The sequence below is a fragment of the Camponotus floridanus genome, unplaced genomic scaffold, assembly GCF_003227725.1.
Source record: "Camponotus floridanus strain SB8 unplaced genomic scaffold, Cflo_v7.5 scaffold18, whole genome shotgun sequence".
NCBI classification, from domain to species: Eukaryota; Metazoa; Arthropoda; class Insecta; order Hymenoptera; family Formicidae; genus Camponotus; species Camponotus floridanus.
This window is the reverse complement of record NW_020229303.1, coordinates 537,635-557,533: the sequence shown is the minus strand read 5'-3', so window position 1 is coordinate 557,533 and position 19,899 is coordinate 537,635. Positions and strand designations below refer to the sequence as shown.

The following is a 19,899-nucleotide window of genomic DNA, read 5'->3' as shown; positions in this document are numbered from 1 at the left end:
GTAGATTGCGCAATTGTTTGCGGAGCAAACAGTTATATCAGTTTAGCAAAGTCGAATCAAGTTATTGATCTCTAGACCGCAATGAGGGGAATGATTACGTGGAGCCGATATGTACCAGAAGATATGTCGGGAAAATACGGTAATACGATTAAGGCAGAGAATGTTTGCAGACTGAACGCCCATGAGATGTATACTCGACCGAAGCTTACCACAAAATGAATTCCAGAGATGCAGGATTGCGACTTCCGGACTCCGTTAAACACACAGCAGATCCGTCGCGGTTTATGGATACGGTAAATAAAAGTTTCCATGTGCCTTTCTTCGGATATTCGCGAGAGCTCGAGTTTCTATTTATTAACATATTCTCGTCAAATCCCACGCAATCGTACATTCATTTATTCAATGTTTATGTTAAGCTCTATTTGCAATTTTATCGCCTACTAATATGTTTAATACGTATATACATTTTGTGATTCATAACGAATGCAATTAGCTTTAGTATGGTTACACGTGCTTCATTCACAGATTAATTTCAAGTATTCGTTTGCAATTAACACGTTACATGTTGAAACAGAGAATAAGTACATCGTGCTAATGATGCGATTACGAGAAGTGTCATTCGATAACAGCCGTTATTGTAACGACTATATCTGTGAATAATTTCAATTAACAACTGCCAACAAACGCTCGCTGCACCACGAGAATACTATTTGTCAAATTTCCGATATATCCTTCTGGTGTATCGAAGCGAGTATCTATTCATGAATGAAATCCCTTTATAATCGGTTTCCGTGCCGAGTTAGAGATGCGCTTGTATCACATCAAACATCAAGTTTAACATATCTGTCTGTATATATGTCTGTCTATCGCATTGTAAATAATACAGGAGACACGTAGATAAGTTTAACATGAAGAATGAAACGGAAGAGTCATCGTAATAATATAATTAAATGGCGGAAATGCAAACGATGATTAAATTATTAAATAGAGAAGATAAGAAAATAGTCAAGCTTTTTATTGAGCAGATCGAAGCAGTTGCAATCTGACACATGAAAAAGGAAGATTATTGAAATATAATATAACATGTTTTCAAGACAAAGCTCTCTCTTTTTCCCTCTCTCTTTCTACAAGGGAATTACAGAGAGAATAAAATTCGTTCCACGTTAATAAAATGTCAAATGGTAACATACAATGAATATTGAATATTATTTTCCATTATTGTGAATAGGTCACGTTTATAGAAAAAGCAAATACTTAATAAATTCTAAATAAATAGTAATGGACGATTTTATACCATATGTCTGTTTGTCTCTCTTTTTTTTCTCTCTCATCGAATTTCGTGTTGCGAAAATTTCCATGCAAATTTATTTTCTATTGCACACAATAGCTGTACAATTTTACACAATTTTATGACTGTACAATTTTACAAAAAACCGCATGTTACAGTCTCTGTACAATATAATAAAACTATTAATAATAACCAGGATATGTCGAAAGTATATATACGGCACGAATTAAAATAATAAAGACATCTTTGGAAGTCTCTAGCTGTTATCTATAAATCCATGAAAACAAAGACATAGGTAATATTCAATAGAAAAAAATCGTAAAAAAGAAATAGTAAAACAATTTAAATAGAGATTTAATATTTCTTATAAATCAAGAAGTATCTACTTCAAAAAATGTGATTTTTAGCGCAAACAATCGATTCAGTATTAATGTCCGTCCTATTTCTGTTATATGTCATTCCTATGTAAGTTTTTATCAGTCTGCAGGTCTGCATTATTGCATCAAATCTACAAGTATATCTGCCAGCTGATGTAAGCAGATAAATAAGAGATTTGACATATATCGTATAAGCTTTATTGTAAAATCATTATTCGAAAATTCGGTACAAAATAGCGCAGTAATTTTATAAGGAAATAAACTGGAATATAAATAGCTTGAAGGAAAGTGTGATTAATGCGAAAATGTATAGAACGGAGCAATGAAAATTTATTGATTTTCATGTATATTCCCTGAAATAATGCTCCAACAGCATAACACGTGCTTCTCAACGTTATCGCACGATCGCACTTATCTGATGTGCTTTAACCATGCATCAGATAAACTTTTCTAGGCTAGAAAAGCGAAAGAGACTCACGAAACTGAATTAACATTATTTGCATTTGCATTTCTCTCGTTTCTGCATTAGTTTGTTTAAATTTTAATAGGAGAGCTGGTGAAAATTTTCATTTTTAAATACGGGACGCTGCGTTTTTAATTTCCAACATTGTCGGTGATAAATTTCGCAGTAATAAAATCTCCGCGCGGAGAAAATTCAACTCGCAGTTTGTCATTATTATCGCACGTAACTCTTGTAGCAATAACACACTTCTTAATCTTCTTTACTATAAGCCACTTTTAATCCCCCGTTATGAGCATCGTTAAGTTACAGCATTAATATAATTAATGTGAGTTACTTGAAAATTATAATGATCGTAATATCACAAAACTTCAGTTAACATCAATTTATAAATTTGTAAATAACATTAATTTATTAATTATTAATCGATTAAAGAGAATCTCTTGCCGTCTGAAATGTTCAATATTATTTCATTATATCAGTATTCAATTTAATACAATGAGTTATTTTATTATTATTCTAAAAAAGGATTTACTCCTCGATACATATTTATACTGCTCGCGCAGCTTGAAAGTAAATCGTAGCAATATCGTTACAATCGTATTAATATCACGAGCGCGCGGCCGCGAATATAAATCGCGCACGGCGTGCTTCGAACAAAGTGGGAAATCGCTTAAGCCAGTAAACGCATCGATCGTTTCCAGTCGATTGACGTTCAACAGCGATATCCTCTTTCCCGTCGACAAAAGAGACCCCATTGTTGGACGGCACTCGGGATGGGTAGCTCGAAATCAGCCACGGATATCGAATGAGAAGCGGCTCCTTCGCGCGTTCAGCACATTCGGCGATCACCCCCTTACAACCTTCCCCTTCCGTCCCGTTGTCATCCCAATCGCCTAAACCCCGCGAGGCGTTGCGCTCGATCAAACGCGTCACGTTTCATACCGCATCCCCGAAGCCCGCATCCAGGATGCTATGTTGAATTCTATTTGCGAGTCTCTTCGCCGCAGGCATCTCGCCTGTGGGGATCTTGACTTGTCTTCGTTCGCGGAAATTGAAGAAATAGGCGTGAGCGAAGTAAGTGAAAGTCGAATACTGTAAAGGAAAGGTGCGTCAGGCTTTAGCGAATGAAAGCTGGGAGAAGAAAAGACGGCCAAGTTACTATTTCATTTATACGACGAGCTTTTTATTATTCAGGTTGAGATTAATTGTAACGTGAAATTTTCAAAGACGCGAGATAGATTCGAGTTAGAAATAGAAAATAGATTCATCGCGTAATTAAGATTTAAAAATTACTGCGACTTTGAGAGTTAAAATATATCTATTAAAGGTTAATAAAAGCTCAAACAAATATAATCTCTGTTTCTGAAAGTTGCAAAAAAAGAGAACTTATAATGGAACTTATTGATCTGCAATATCCAGGCTCTCATCTCTTCCCCTTTACGTACCGCGATACAATGCAAGAAAAACATCTTAAGAACTTGCAAGGCTATCAGAAAATACAGAATGAGATCTACAATCTAATTTAGTTTCCGAGCGTAATTATATTATTAAAGAAAAACTTCTGCCAAGGGCAGCATTGCAAAATATCTGTTTCAGCGTCTCGCAGAGGAAGATAAATGAAAGTTTCGTGAAGCTAATTGCGGTTTCTGTGTGAGCATCCTTCTTGCCTTTCAAGAATCGTTCGTCTTGCGATTATGTTATAACATCCAACGTTAACGCATTCTTTATAAATTACTTACGTTTTCTTTCGTATTTTATATTTCATGAATATACAACATTGTATTTTATTCGAAAGCATGATAAACGTAAACTCAAGAAATTGTTAATCTTGATAATAATTTTTTTTATTTTTCAATTAATAAGAAATAATTAATACCACGACAATATCGCAAGTTTGCGAAATTCTGTTAGCCACGATGCGATATTTGCACAACGTTCAAAAGTAATCCCGATATCTGAAATCGTAAAGCGGAAAAATTGGATGCTTCGCGATATCCCTTGTAAGTTACGCTACATTTGGCACCCTTGGAGAATGGCCTCGAATCTAAAGAATCCAGATACCCGGGGATTCCCCGTCATAAGCGATGGATAAGGGCGCTTTTCTTGTACGAGGTTATAGGACCATCGGGAAAAATAGATCCACATTTTTAAGGAGAACGACACGGATAGGAGAATGACCGGAATAGCGCGAATGGCATGATAAAAATGCACGAGCCGCATAAACTCGAACCCCGAATATGATTTTCGTCATTACGAAGGTCGCACCTTACAAAGTTTCGAGACGAAAATATACTCGGCCAAGTATTACCAGTAAAATCAAACAACAAAAGGGAAAGGCAGCCAACTCCTGCTGAGAATTTATATGAGGAAAGTTGAAATTACTTGGAAGGTAACAGCAGCGCAAAGTCATATCTATTGTAATATGTTATATCCCAAATTGAATTCTACGCTTGCAGTTGGATAACGCAGGATAGCTATATCCACAAATCTCACCTAATGCCCAGTTTTAGCAATAACGAATAATTCATCTCTAGTGCAATGTAAAGAGAAAAGAGGGAGAAAGAGGGAGAAAGAGGGAGAAAAGAAGGGAGTTTCATTACATCACCTATCATTTAAATCACCTAAAAAAAAGGAAGTCGAAGTATAAAGTACATTATATTTAATCGACAAGCTCGAAGTGTTACAATTTCGTTTCACCCAAGTGCACATAAAATTCTGCACGTGTACTTGAACAAAAAAAAATAGATAAATTAATAAATTAAGGATGTTTTGTATGTACAATCCCAGCAAAAAGTAGCTGAAAATCAATATTGACGAATATATCCACTTTTGGTATATTTTAAGTATGAGAAATTGTGTGGAATATCACAATTTGATCTTAGCTACAGTTCAGAGATGTATTTTTTAATATTTATTGCGTTTTTACTAAAATATTCCGAATTTTGTTAATCGAATGATTAACTTTTAATATTATTTAACCAAATATTTCCTCTGTATCTAAACTACACTTTTGCAAATGTTCAACAAATTCCGAATATTATTTCCATGTGTTTTTGTCATTTGAATCGACGTGGTTACACGTTTCCCATAAGAACACATGTTAATTCGGCGCAAATTAAAATCCTTACAATTGCGAATCGATTTAAAAATTGTACCGAAAATTCTAAACATATGTAAGGATACATTCTGTACAATTTTCATTAAATTCTCAATATTTTGAAAATAGGTACGAAACATCCTTAACTTCCTTCCCACGAGTTTTAGCTTAATGAATAATCTGCACTTTTCGACACGTAGTCATGCAATATTCCGCGTTACTTCGTTACGCGAAGGTTCAGCCGGTCTGCGTTGGAGGGAAAAATAGGGACGCGGTTTCAATTAGTGCGCCGCGCTAATATCAAGGGAACATCGAGGTGCAATGCTCGCGCCCCCGCCGAGTGTCGTAAAGATCCGCGTAACGGCCCCGATGGGGTGCGGACTTTCGGCCCCGGGAGTAAACGGAGATACCTATGATAAAGTGTTTCTCGCTTCTCCCCCTGGCGTGGGATGTTACGTGTACACGCACGTTGCACGAGCGCCGTTAAAGCACGAGGGTTTTCGCACGCGGCCGTGAGCGGAATATATACGGAGCCTCGAAAATGTCGGAGTTAACCCGCGAATTATTGTCTCGTTTACTATCGTATTTAATTTCGTGGGATCTTCTTCGGTCTATATATAAACGTGGCCTCGGCGGCACGTAACGGTTACGTCAAAGCTCCGTTTGCTGACCGGAATAGAAAGAACAAATGTTGCTGAAACACGAAGGCTATGCTTCAGTCATACCGACTCCAGTATTATCTAGCCGGTCTCATCATTACCGCTTAACTCTAGCTTAATTAATTACGGATTTTTCCGAGCGTGCACAGATTCCGTCTACCGGCGCATTCCTCGTCTTAATTTTCATTTTGCGAGAGATAATCGCGGCAAACGAGTGAAGGAAGTGGGATGCACGCGGATTTCGTCCGCTTTTTAGCACGAATTCGCGAAGCATAGAAAAAGAAATGGAATAATTCGAGATACGAGAAAAAGAAGGAGAGAGGGGGTGAGGGGACGCAGGGTCGTAACCGTTTAAATATGTACAAAGGTTTTCGGGTATGCGAGATATGCGTGAATCAAAGGACTTGCGCGGCGCTCCATTTATCGACTGCTTTCAAAGGCAACTGATTGAAATTCGATCCTAACGAGACACGTTTGACGACGGGCTTTGACAGCATCACGTCGCGCGGAAATGAACGAACGCTCTGCCAAAATGTAGAAGCGTTTGCCAACGACGACTGTTGGGATCCCGCATAGAAAGTTCCACGGAAAGTGCGATACGTCGACATGAAGATTCCATATATGTGCGTGTCATAAAATCCCAAGTGAGCTTGGCTGCACGATGGCAGCTTTGTATCCCGATATGGTGACACTGGGATACCCTAGTGGGACTCGAGAGAAAGAATAGAACGTCCTTGATACGCGATGGTTTTCAGACTTTTCTTCTGGTTTCCGTATTCATATCAGATTTTAACGTTAAATCTAACACTCTGTCGAGTGCTCCAAATCTCGAAAAAGAGATACGCGTTCATGAGAGATTTAAAATTTATATAAAAATATAAAATAATTCGAGTCTACTAAATAACTTTTTTCAAGCTTTTCAATTAAAAAACAGCAAAGTCGATTTATACTTTTGGTTTATATCAACGATACCGCTTTATTATTTTATGTATCAAAATATAAAATTACCTTTAAAATATTTTACTACGGAAAAAATTCATATTTATTACTTATCACACAAAAGAGCGGTCTGTCATCTCCATATTTGAAAAAAATGCAAATGAGAATTCGAAGTACACTCTAAAAATCATCATACATTATAATATTTCACAAAGAACTCATTAGAACTTGACAGATTTGTGATTGCAGACTTGATTCCGAGATATTAAAATATCTTTGTAGGTGATAAGACATTTGTCTCGTGATTAAAGAACGATTTTTTTTTCAGCGTCGATTCTCCGATTTTCATCTGAAAAATTTTTACAATTTACATGTAATTTACGCAAATTTTCTCGCGTATTTTTAATTTTCGAAATTACATTAGATCGCGCGATGTTTCATCACGAATAGTCAAACATTTTACATGATCGTTTAATGATCGTCTGGAATAACCGTTTTAAATATCTCGATGAAGCGCAACATTTTAATTCGACAATCTAGTTCACGATTTTACGAGCGTCGTCGCGCGAGTTTCGCCTCGTAAAATTTCGCGTACAACGGTTGACAACGATAACATGACAGCTTTGTGTCTCGAGGCTGCGTCTCAGAGACATAACGCGCCTACTATTTTAGTTCCGCAAATTCCCTTCCCCCCGCTCTCTCGCTGGTAATTCGCATATTGCAGTTACGATTGTACTGCTCCGGATTTATGTTACCGTGGGATTTGCGTCGCAGGAGGGAAATTCCACGCAAACAATCCCGGTTTTTCAGTTTATTACCGTTGTTTCGCCGTACTGTGTAATTTCACGTATACCGATAGAGTGGAGTTTGCGCGGTTGTTTTCCACTTGCAGCGTCTGACCTATAATGTCAGTTGCTACTGCATGAAATTTTGGTCAACTGGAAGGGCTTAGTGGCTTGACAAATGTTCCGATTTCAAACGTTATATTTTGCTTAGCATCAAATTATATACATATTTCCAGTGTGCATTCAGAATTGTTTCAAATTATTATTATTATTAAATTGCGTAATTACTTTGTTTTATATAAAAGAAATTTTTATAATAATGAAAATGAAAATTCTCTCTATATAAGTTTATAATAATTGCGATAGCCGTGATTGCTAAAACATTCCAATTAACCAGTTTTTAATTATTGTTAACAACTGCAAAGAGCCTCGCGCTTGCAATTACATTTTTTGTGCACATTTCTCTTTATTAATTAAAAAAATAACATCAAGCAACGCGAGGAACAAAAATGTATACAGGTATAAATAAAATCGACGTGCGCCGATGTATTATGTGCGTGTTTGAAAAATATAAAAAACATAAAGGGAAGAGGACTTTGATCAATTTTCGATAGCAACCAATCAAATTATCTCAATTATTATTCGAAAAATGTTTCCAAAGCTATTAATTATCGTAATTATCGCGGAATGCGTTCAAGAAAGGAACAAAAGGCGCGACAAAGAGCCGAGAGAAAAAAATGACAACAACTGTAATTCAACGTCATCCTAATTTTTGCAGCGCGTATGAACGAAATGGCGAGAGAAACCTTCGCCGGACGCGATCGCGGCTCGAAAGCGCTGGAAGGGGATGATGGATTGTGTTTACCTGTAATGAGTAAACATCCTCGCGCGCTCTGCCATCACTCGTGGTGAGTGTCGGGGAGGAGAATGGTTCGTGACGGTGCGCCGTCTCGCTAACAAGCGTCCTCGTTTGCATCCTATTTCTATACCTTTCGCAAAATCTCCCTCTGTTCGCGTTACCATCAGCCCCGACGCAGTTAGCAGTCATTGAATTCGCGTTCATGGAAGCGCATCGGCGAAGAATACGCGACTGTGCTCGCGAGTGGCGGAGAAGAAACACGCATATACATGTATGTGGATATTAGCGCAAAGTGACGTGTTGAATAAGCAACGCGATTTTACGAAGATTTTATCCAAGTAAATTTCGTTTAGTTGTCGCGCGACACGATATTTATCAATGATAAGTCGAGCTCTCTAAATGATATAAATTAATACGGGCTAATAAAAACCATGATAATAAGCGAAAATAGAAAATCGTTTGAAGAAATAAATTAGTTACTTTTAAACGTCGCTCTTTTGCGGGTCATCAGCAGTAAAATTGTGGTGAAAATAATACAGAAAAAGCTGAGCTTGATATATTAATTATATGAAATGAAAAAAAAAACAAAGATAAACAAAAAATACAAATAAAGATTGATAAGTACCTCTTGTAAGCAATTAAAATCTATATCTTATGTTTCTAATAATTATGTCCAGAGACTGATACAAACAGAAAAATCTCCCAAGCAGTAGTTTTTTTTCAACATTTATCCTTCCTCGCAATTGCTTTTCTTATAAATGATCGGAATGTATTTTTGAGAAAAAGGTTGCCTTCGAAAAAATACGATCCTTTAACGCTATTTGATTCGCTTTACGTCTTCCAGATTGCGGCGACAAAAGAAGCGACGAATTCATATGCGTATCCAGTCGGTTTATCACACACACGACTTATTTTCTACGCCACATGGCACATTATTCGGCGACTTTAGCTGACACCGCGCGCGTAAATGCTTATTTCACGCATTTGTGTATTCCGTACAACAGAGTAGATTTGCGTCGGGATTATCTGTGAGCTTAACTACTGCTGTTTTCAGAGACAATAGAGAGAGGAGAGAGAGAGAGAGAGAATCGCTGCCAGAAGCATAGCGGGGCTTTATGAACCTGATGCATCAGTAATGCCGGTCGAAATTCGGCTGCTGATATTCTCATCTCCAGGCGTATATGGTAATTATCGTATTGTGCAAATAATGCCACCGTTATGTATTCAAATTGAAACATCGTCCGAATGTAATTAAACTGGACTACTGTTGAGAAACGGACGAGGCGCTCTCGCTATTCCAAAGCCTAGAATAGAGATCGGCTCCGTCCATACATCTCATCACGTCACGTTACATTTGTAATTGATAACTGACGTTTCGGTAATTGCATTATTGATGAAACATCCTCGGCATGTCTAAGTGACCTGAGATTATGGCGCCGCGTCGAATTATTTATCATTAGCTATTTATTTATGTCTCGTCGCTCCTCCGCATGATTAATTGTTGATTCAAATGAACTGCCCGGTTCTGATGTGCCCCTGGCGCGACACACATCGGCTTTCTCTCTCTCTTTCTCTCCACATGTGATATTAATATTGTTTAGTTTCTCGCCTACAGCGATAATTCGGTCGCACGTTAAAGCTCATTGTATTATATAATTGTATCCGCAATTTATAAAAAGAGATCAAATGTTTTGTTATTTTAGTGCACAATTGTTTAATCATTTCTACATTTATTATAAGTATTATATGAAGCATTCATTAGCATATTAATAGAAATAAATGTTATACGCGCTTGATGAGAGAGAGAGAAATTGGAATCATTATTATTATTTTATCCCAATATTTGGTTACTGTCTTTGGAAAATACATGAATAAGTGTGAATAAGCATAGTATTATTCCATGGGAAATTCGCGCGGTGAAATTTAATAACGGTTCATCATCATCATATAATTAGCACGTGTCTTTAATTAATAATTAAAGACCGACCAGAGGTAATATATGATTTCAGCGAGCTATTATCAGCATAACGTTTCGTATCTATTATCAGTTTCTATTCTATATCATTTCAAAGAGAGGGAAAGACAGCTCTCGTTATCGGTTGTTCAAAACTGTCACTAGAACGAGCTCACATAATTATCGGTATCTTCAGACAATGGTGCTCGTTAGCTTCCGCGAAACTATTGCTCGAGACAGATCCGTTTATCGAAGGACACTACTAGCCTTTGGGGAAACCAGTATTACTTCCTTGCTGGACGTTGTCCAAGTTTCTGACTGTTTAGCAAGCGAGCGCTTGTCTACTGTTTGTCTATTTTCTCAATTCTCTTTTTCTCTGTCATCTTTCTTCTCGAAAAAGGCATTGTTATCTCGTGACGCATATAGTTGAATGAGACAAATGTTAAGTTTATAAATTGTTAGATGTGCAAAAATTCCCGCGAATGACTGAGTTTCCATTAATTAAGTTGAATAAAAAAAACTCGACAATTCTTGAGAAGATTCTTTCGTTTCCAGAGACATTTTATGACGTGAAATCCGGTTTTTCTGAAATCTCGAGGTTTCTTGCAAAATCTCGAGCTCAAGAGATTTCTTGCAAAATATCGCGCAATCCTCATAAGATTTAGATTCTTTGGATGGAATTTTCCCTGCGCAATGTAAATACGGTTGCGAAAAATTGTATATAACTTACATTAGAATTTTTCCCATCTGATAGATCTCTGATGTGAATGAATTAGTGTCTAATCGCGTGAAATTTAACGCAGCTTGTCTCGATTAAAGATAAAACAGTAGGAAACATTAGCGGGAGAACTATTAGGCCCAAGATTTAAGCGCAGAAATTTGTAACTCCGAAGAAAAAGCTGCGAATGCCGGTGTACACGTCGTCCGTTACCACTTCGCATCCATCTCGCTCTCGGCCGCAATATGGCCGCGAATTAATTGGTCTTGCCCCATGATTAGTAGGTCCCACGGAATTACCGCGATGCCTCGCCGTGATTAATATCCCGGTGTTGCCAACTTTCGCGCGAAAGATTAATAACGGCGAAAACGGCGGGATTGGGGATGGGGACAGGGGGACGAGCTCGTACTCGGAGAGTTTTAATACAGCGGCGACGGTTTGTCACCGCAAAATTTCGCCGTCCGAATCCCCATATTTCCTTGCCTCTCTATTGCGTTCGCCCTCGTTCCGGTTCCGGCCATGCCTGTCACACACAGATGTATAATTCTTTTTTTCAAAAGTTCCTTCCCCGCTCGAAAACGAAACCGGCGACAGATTTTGATCGGATTGCGATGTCTATGATTGATCGCGATAAATCGAAATTCTCCCGAGATATTCTCGCATTGCAATCCTGTACGTGCACAATGCGTGCAATGTGTACGTACCCTCATGCTGCGGATGAGGAAAATTTGCATTCGGCAAGTGAACCTTGACATTATCTCGTTAAATTGATAAATGTGTCGTCCTCAATATGATTGTTAAATATAGGAAAAATCGGTGATAAATGCGAATAAAATATGAAATGTCGAGAGTGCGAGATCTAGGAGATTATATAAAATATTGTACTATTATAACTCACTGAAAATTACATTCGCGACTTCCAACGCTCCCACGATCTCATTAAATATCCTCGCAATTTTTAATAACTGTCATTAAAAATATAAAGTTAAAGTTGAGCTGAGCGACTTTCTGTCTGCAAATTAAAGTTCACTTCTCTCTAGACAAAGTGTGAATAACAAAATTTTCTAATGTTTCGAAAACTCATAAACCTACGAATAATTTTGCATTTTGTTTAGTATATTTATTAAAACGTAAATATTACTAAAATGGAATTGTAGATAGAATATTTATATAATCTTGCTGTAAGTTTCTTGATTAAAAATTAACTGTAAAAAATAAAATATGTTTTTTAGAGACAATGTAACTTAATTAACAAAGTTGTAGATAATAATATTACACATTTCATAGTTATTATATTAATATATAATATGATTATTTTTTTAAATATTCGGGCTTCTCTCACTTTAAAGTTTGATGAATATTGGGAAAAATTCACTTTATATTAAGTTGCTACACTAGTAAGCTACTAAAATATTTTATTCCTTATATTTCGTATTAAATATTTGATTAGTCATTTCGTGCAAAGAAACTGTGATTGCTATTATCTTTATCATATTTTCATTTACTATAATTTACAATATAGAAAATATATTTGTTTTCTTTGCATCTAATATCAAATAAGTATTCAACTTTTGGAAGGAAAAGCGAAAAAATAATTGAAATCAATATATAATTAAAACGTGTCAATTAAAGATAAAAAAACAGATGAGATAGATAATAGATAGATATTTTTGAACGTATACGCACGAAAAAAAGTGCGAAGTGTAGAGCATGAACCTCTCAAGTGTCAAAAAACGCGACGCATGCTAAGGAATTCTCGCGCAACAAGGTGTGACGTCATTGCTCCGAATCATCGGCCATTTTGTCGGACGCCTGCAACGAGATTAGACTAGCTGCAACTGTTCTGCATTTGCGGTATGTATTTCTTATTACCAAGTGAATATTTTCTATAGAATAATACGTATTAATATGATGTATGAATTAAACAAATTATTTCAACGTATTAATTTATTATAAAAGATATTTATGCGACAGCAAATCATGAATTAAAAGCATGATCGATTAAATTTCGATGAATCAGGTATTATAATTCAACAATCGTATTTTAATACTCTTATTAATATCCTCGTTAATATTTTAATGTCTCTAAAGTAATACTCTTATTAATATCCTCGTTAATATTTTAATGTCTCTAAAGTAATCTTTTTTATCGTTATATTGATATAACCTACAATTATATATCCCGCCGAAATATTTTTCAAGCGTTCGAAAATTTACCTTCGAAGTTTAGCATCGTCCGATTAACCAATCAGCGCAAGATGATTTCTCTACTCCCATTGGCTGATCGAATTCTGCTCGAGATTGAGATGATTTACGAACATAATCTGCGTTGCTAGGCAACGCGCAAAACGCGCAAAACAGTGATGGCCGAAATTTTCGAATTGTCACTTGCGTGTCTGACGAGTTGGACGAGTTTGGATCCACTGCGTGTTTTCTGCGGACATTTTATGGATATCTTAAACTTCCACGAGCAGTTATCGGACCTAGTATCGTGTCGTTGATCTCGTCCAATTGATTTCTCTTCAGACTTTCTGTCGATTCGTCGAAATCCGTATTCGCGTGTGTCTCGTTTTTACTTCGTGTCGCGAGTGTTGTTCGCGTATTTAAGTGACGCTATCACAATTGATACAGTGTTCTGTGTACTTTGCAGTAGTGAAAAGTGTGATCGCGAGTGCAACAAAGACTATGAAAGAGATCCTCGAGAAGCCATCAAAGAAGGAGGCAGGGAAGCGCTTGTTTATCGGCTTCGATGATGTCAGTGAGTTACCAGATTTTTTATATTTAATTCTTATATCGAAATATTAATTTACGATAGTTTATCTTCGATAAAAAACTCAAAATTTACGTGAATTTATATTATACATGATATATGTATTATTTACGTGATATCTATTTTCCGGATGTATAAAAACTTAATCAATTTTTAAATTACTTATTAATTACTTAGTCAATTTTAAATTACTTATTACATTAATTATTTATTATTATTATTACATATTTCGTGAATGTATTTTAAAATATAAGTATAGCGATTATATATTGTAAATTATTATTAAGATGCATGTAAAAATTCATTTTAAAAATTGAAAAAAGCGCGGAATATCCCGATTAAATTTAAATATTCTTCGTTCACACTTTATAATCGCAAAATTATATTAAAATTATATTAATAACGCATATTAATTTATTATCGTATAATTAAGTAAATAATTTCTAATTTTCGATTTGTTTGTTATTTAAAATAATAAATCACAACATCAGTTTAACTGTAAAAGGTTGTAAAGAAAGAGTCTTAAAATTGGTTTTTCAAAAATTAAAATCTTTATGAATATATCAACACAGTTTTTGATCGTGAAATTGATAGCTATATAAACTCCACTTGGTCGCCAAGGAACAATATTCATCGTTTCTCTTTACGGTTAACAACACGCATTGCTCCGGATCCTATTGGCTTTCGAATCGCGAGCTACGCCAAATTTGCATTAAAATGTCCCTTAAAATTGAAATAGCGAGCGAGCTTTGAATACACGTTGGCCGGCTCATTTCGGCCAAACGCGTAGATGAATGCACCCTGCGAAAGCCGACAACCAGTGTTCAGACACACATGAATTATTTCGCATCGTTAACGTAACCAGTTCTCCCCAATGACATTTCGTAGAAGTGCGGTCAACGGTGCAAGCGGTGGCGTTTAATTAACGTATGCGTTATATCGTCGCAGAGCGTAGCGCGACCGCGCAGTTAGAAACATAGCATTAATCATAAACACGGGGAGGTTCGATGCGTAACACACGCATCACAGATACATGCTAGATTAACTCAACGCGCGAAATTCATTCGCGTATTTAAATATGCACACGATCGGATTAATGCGGATGCAACACAAGTTTATAAACTGCATTGCGCCGGGACCATGATAAATACGTATAATTTATCAATACATATATTTATATAAATAATTCACATTTGTTGCAATAAAGCTCTTGTCGGATCATACAACTATTATAACTAGGAATAAACTTGTATTCGTATAAATAGCAATGTACATAAATAACTTAAAATCGTGAAAGCACGTTATCTCGGAAGTTAATGCATTTTCGAATCTTTTAATATGTGTGCACACGTATTTACCGTAGTAACAATAGCACGTTTCAGTAATACGCTACTAATAACAATATTTAAATTTCTCTTAGGAGGCTCCATTGTCGAAGGAATATTAGCTTCTTCTATTTTAGTATACATTCCATGTACCGAATATAATCACAAGAATGTCACTAAATCAACGCCGGTACGTTAATTAATTCCTCGACAGAGAGAAAAATAAATAACGTCAGCAGCATCCGGTGACGGTAATCGATACTGGCGTTTCGCGCAATCTGCTGCAGCAGGTCAACAGTGGAAATAAAAAAAAAGATGTAAAAATTAGTTAAAGATGCGAGCTATGTTTTAAAGCAAATTTTATTGCATAATACGAACGGTAAAATATTTGCGCATGGCATATATAAATGTCGACGAAGATTTAAAACCTTTGCTTTTGTGCAATAAAATGTGTTATCGAAACGATGAATATAGTGGGAAAATTCCGAAATATTATATTGTACACACGGAAAATTTTTCCCGAATGTTATTTCATACCCGCGAACTGAAATTCCGATAGTATTATTCTGGCAAAAAACATTCAATGTTTTATTTTACTATTTCGTTACATACTTACAACTCTTGAAAAATTTCGAATTATTCATCGATAAACTCTTTTTTTTTTATCCGCGCTAACTTGATTTCTAATAATCTAGTTTTTCTCGTATTTATATAATATCGAAATTTCTCTTTTTTTTCTGTGTTTACGCGCATATTTCGGATTTTAAAAATATCTGCATCTTATAAATATCAAGTTATAGATACTATCTTGTATTTAATAGCATGTTTAATTAGAACCGCTAATTATATATACATACTTCGGCTTATTGGAACTATTGCGTGATCAGTCGGTTCAATGCTAAGCATTACTATCTCTAAAGGAAACCTGTTAATTACCGACAGGCTGATTAATAGTGTCTACCTCCGTCATTTCTATTCGATATAAGTAATGTCGATAAGACACGCCCTTTGTCCGTATGTGGGAGATGCGTTATGTGCATTTTCCGGTTCGATAAAAGAGCAACGCCAAGAAACGCGGTCAACGACCGTGGCATTTTTCGCTGCATCTGCCTCGACATTTCCGATAGCGGAGCTTGGTATTGTTCGGTAAAATTTCTTCTTAGTTCCTCGTTCGAACGTTCTTATTCGCAGGCGGTATTATTTATCGTTGATATTGTTTGCCGTTTGCATAATTCCAGCGTTTGTCTGGAGGAGCGTGTTTCGCATATCGAGAAAGGAGGAAGCGGAACTTGCGGGGAAGATCGATGCGCAGAGAAGAGACATTAGTTCTAAAGTTAGATGTCTCCTCTCCGTTTAGCCCCACGGGGCAAGCCGGAAGATCAAAAGATTACAATATATCGATATCGTCGCGGAGAAATCGGCGACACGGGGCTCAAAGGTACAGTCGCAGACGTGAAATAAGACTCGCGACGACCCCGAATCGAAGCGAAACTTATATACTTGAAATTTCCCTCAGCCAGCAGTAGCTTCCCCCAGCTTGATTGCAACATTTTTAGATGGCCGGGGAAAAAATGCGCTACTTTATATGTTAATCGCAAAATTCCTTGCATTGTAGCTTAATTTACTTCTTTTTTTTCTACAAAATATAAGATTCCCATTCGAGACAAAACTTTTCTTGTGAGATTTCTTTTTTTTTTCATGCTGCAGACCAGTTTGTTGTGCTGCAATCCGATGCAGTCTGCAAATTACGTTTCCGCTTGACTTTCGATAAATTCGGCGCCGGTGTTGTATATCCAAACGTTCGTGAGATCGATTTTGCCGAGTCCAATCGACCTAGAGGTAAGAAATGATTACTGCTTTTCGTTTTTTCTCTTCATGATTCTCAAATGACATCCTGCGAAAATTTACCTAGCGTAGGTAAACATAATTAAATTATATACTAATTACAAATTCACCTCACTCACAAGTAAATATAATTATAATTATACTATTCCGCGCGTTTGTAATAATGCAAATACAAATATGCAAATTCAATAATGCAATTGAAATGCAAATTTATTTATAGATATTAAGAGTAAAAAAATCATATATAAACGTTACCTTATAAATATAACCGGTAATTTAAAAATACAATTATCATCTAGAAAGCATCTAGAAAAATACTAGAGCACGAAAAATATCTGGAAGCGAGATTTTAAATTATTTGTCACAAATACCTACTTTTGACGAAATAATTCTCGACATACATGGATTATCTCCTCGAAGCTATTTTTATCTTAAGCTGCATTTCCCTAATGATTATATAACGATTATATTTCGACAAATTTCCGGTCCGCGGATCAATGCTCCTGCACCAACATATAATTATGTTATTAATTCAAGCGTAACGCACAGGAAGGAACGAGAGAGAGAGAGAGAGAGAGAGAGAGAGGAGGGAATCGCGAGAACACTAAATCCGACCGACAAACTGCGCGATCCCTTTGGCATCGACTTACCCGATCCCTCGCTTCGACGCCCATGTAAACACGCGAAACTATTTCGGCAAAGACAAGCGTGCATCCATCCCATGCGTCGCGCGGGGGTGCGACAAGTTCGAACGAGCGTTAACGAACTTAGGAAATTACGCGGATGGATCTGATGGTTGCATATTAAAAGCATGACGCTGTCGCCGGTTACCTCGACTACGAAATACGTCGCTGTGCGCCGATGTATGGAAATTGTTCGTGCTCGTTAAGCGCGTTGACTTATGAACGGAACTTAACGTCGTCGCGCGTAGGACTATGGCGGAATTTCGAAACGAAATTACTTCCCCGACTCGCCATAGCCGCGTTAAACTCGTACAACCGTGGCTTGAAATTCAAAGGCGTGCAGCGCCGGAAACTTTCGACGAGAGAGATTTAGCCAACTCCGTAAAATCTAAGCACAGCCGTAATCCAGCCGATCGATATTTCGAGCTGTCTTTCTTAACGAAATTATTTTCTTTATTTATAAAACAATATTACGCGCAACGTAAGATGTCGATACGATTATAAAAGTTGCGAGGGGAAACTCCAGGGATTTCAAGCGGAAGCCAGTGCAAACTCGAGTTTAATTACTTGTGTTGTAGACGGGGGAAAAAATCTCCCGTATTTCCAATTATCACACGTGTTATTACAATTATTTTAATAGCACGATAATACGAACTTTCCCATTATTTTCTGCAAAATAAACTATGTACAAGTACTTGAATGATAGCTTCGATTGAAAGTGTTATTTCGTGATTAAGTTTCAAGCAATTATAAACAAATACAATCTTACGTGGAACTAATATTTTTTGTTTATCTACATCGAGAGGAGGCAATTCTGCTTCTTATTTCTTTTTGCTTCCCCACGTGGTCCAATTTCATCGTGGCTGAATTATTCTCTTCGAATGCGAGGTTGAAAGGTGGCGGCAAATGCGCGATGGCCTCTTTTATTCCAGAGAATAAATAAAAAGGGAATAAATGCCTGCGTATGCGCTATATAAACTGGCCATCGTTTTTCCTCCTTTTCTTTTTCTCCCTCTGTCAGACGAAATGGAGTCCATTTTTGTTGCGCAATTTTCTTTGAGATTGGCGCAGCGCGATACGAGCGACGTATGGCGGTAAACCACAACGAAAAAAAATCCTTCATTGCAGGGTTTATGATGTGTCGCTACCGAGCACGAAAAACAGAATGAATCTCATATATTACGTACGTAAAAGGATCTTTCTCGTCGTCACAAAATTGACAAATACTTCGACCTACATTTCTCAATTTAAAATACATATTTAACGAATACGCGCATATATAATATCGCAATCACTATTAAATAACAGTATTGTGATATCGATAAAATGCCTGATGTACAAAAAAAATGACGTAAAATTAAAAAATTAATATCTGCACACTTTGCGTAAAACAAAGCGTATCACTTGTCAACAAATATAATATCCCGGCTAAACAAATATTTCAATTTTAATTGAGCAATACGCTTAAGAGTCCTTTGCGGATGAGAGAGTTTACGGTCTCACTTGCAGAATACAAGCGTAATAATCAAGCGTCTCGCGTTAATAAACGGAAAAGTGCTTCGGGTGGGATAATTCGCAAATTGCTTCCCCCTGTCAGCGAATATCGCAATTTAATTTTCTCGCGAGCGTGCTTTATCTTCAAGCTTTATTATTGCCTGGAGATGCCCGGCCGCGTGCGTTTTACGCTGGACTAAAGCAACGGCATTCATAGAGGGTCGCGGTGTTTCGTCAGTGATTTTTCCGCGAGCCTGCCTCATAAAATCGTCGATCGGGCGATCGGTCAAAGGGAAACAAACGAGCGCAGAGCACACAGTGCGCATTCGCGGAATACAAAATAAAAATACAGTCCTTTGAATCGCGCCATCCCCCGTTAATCGAAGGGAAAAGGTCAATGGCACTCGTTATCAGATAACCCGAAACTCCTCTCGATGTCCTGTTCGATGACAAGCAGGAAACACGAGCGTGTAACCATGAAACGTGATTTAAAAATCTGATCTCTCTTCGCGAGACAGAGAGAGGAAACGGTTTCTCGCGTTCGCTGGATTGTGTTGAATGCGAATTCCAACAAGTTGAGCGTCTCGATTAAGCGAAACGACTGCTTCGTTTATGCATCGGCGATGAGTTCCAATAAAATTCA

The 19,899-nt window shown here is 36.9% G+C and overlaps 1 protein-coding gene across 4 annotated transcripts in view; it reads right to left on the bottom strand.

Moving 5' to 3' along the window:
• Positions 1–19,899, bottom strand: part of LOC105255483 (putative polypeptide N-acetylgalactosaminyltransferase 9) — a 195,327-nt gene that overhangs the window by 18,703 nt on the left and 156,725 nt on the right. The gene's annotated exons all lie outside the window — the stretch shown is intronic.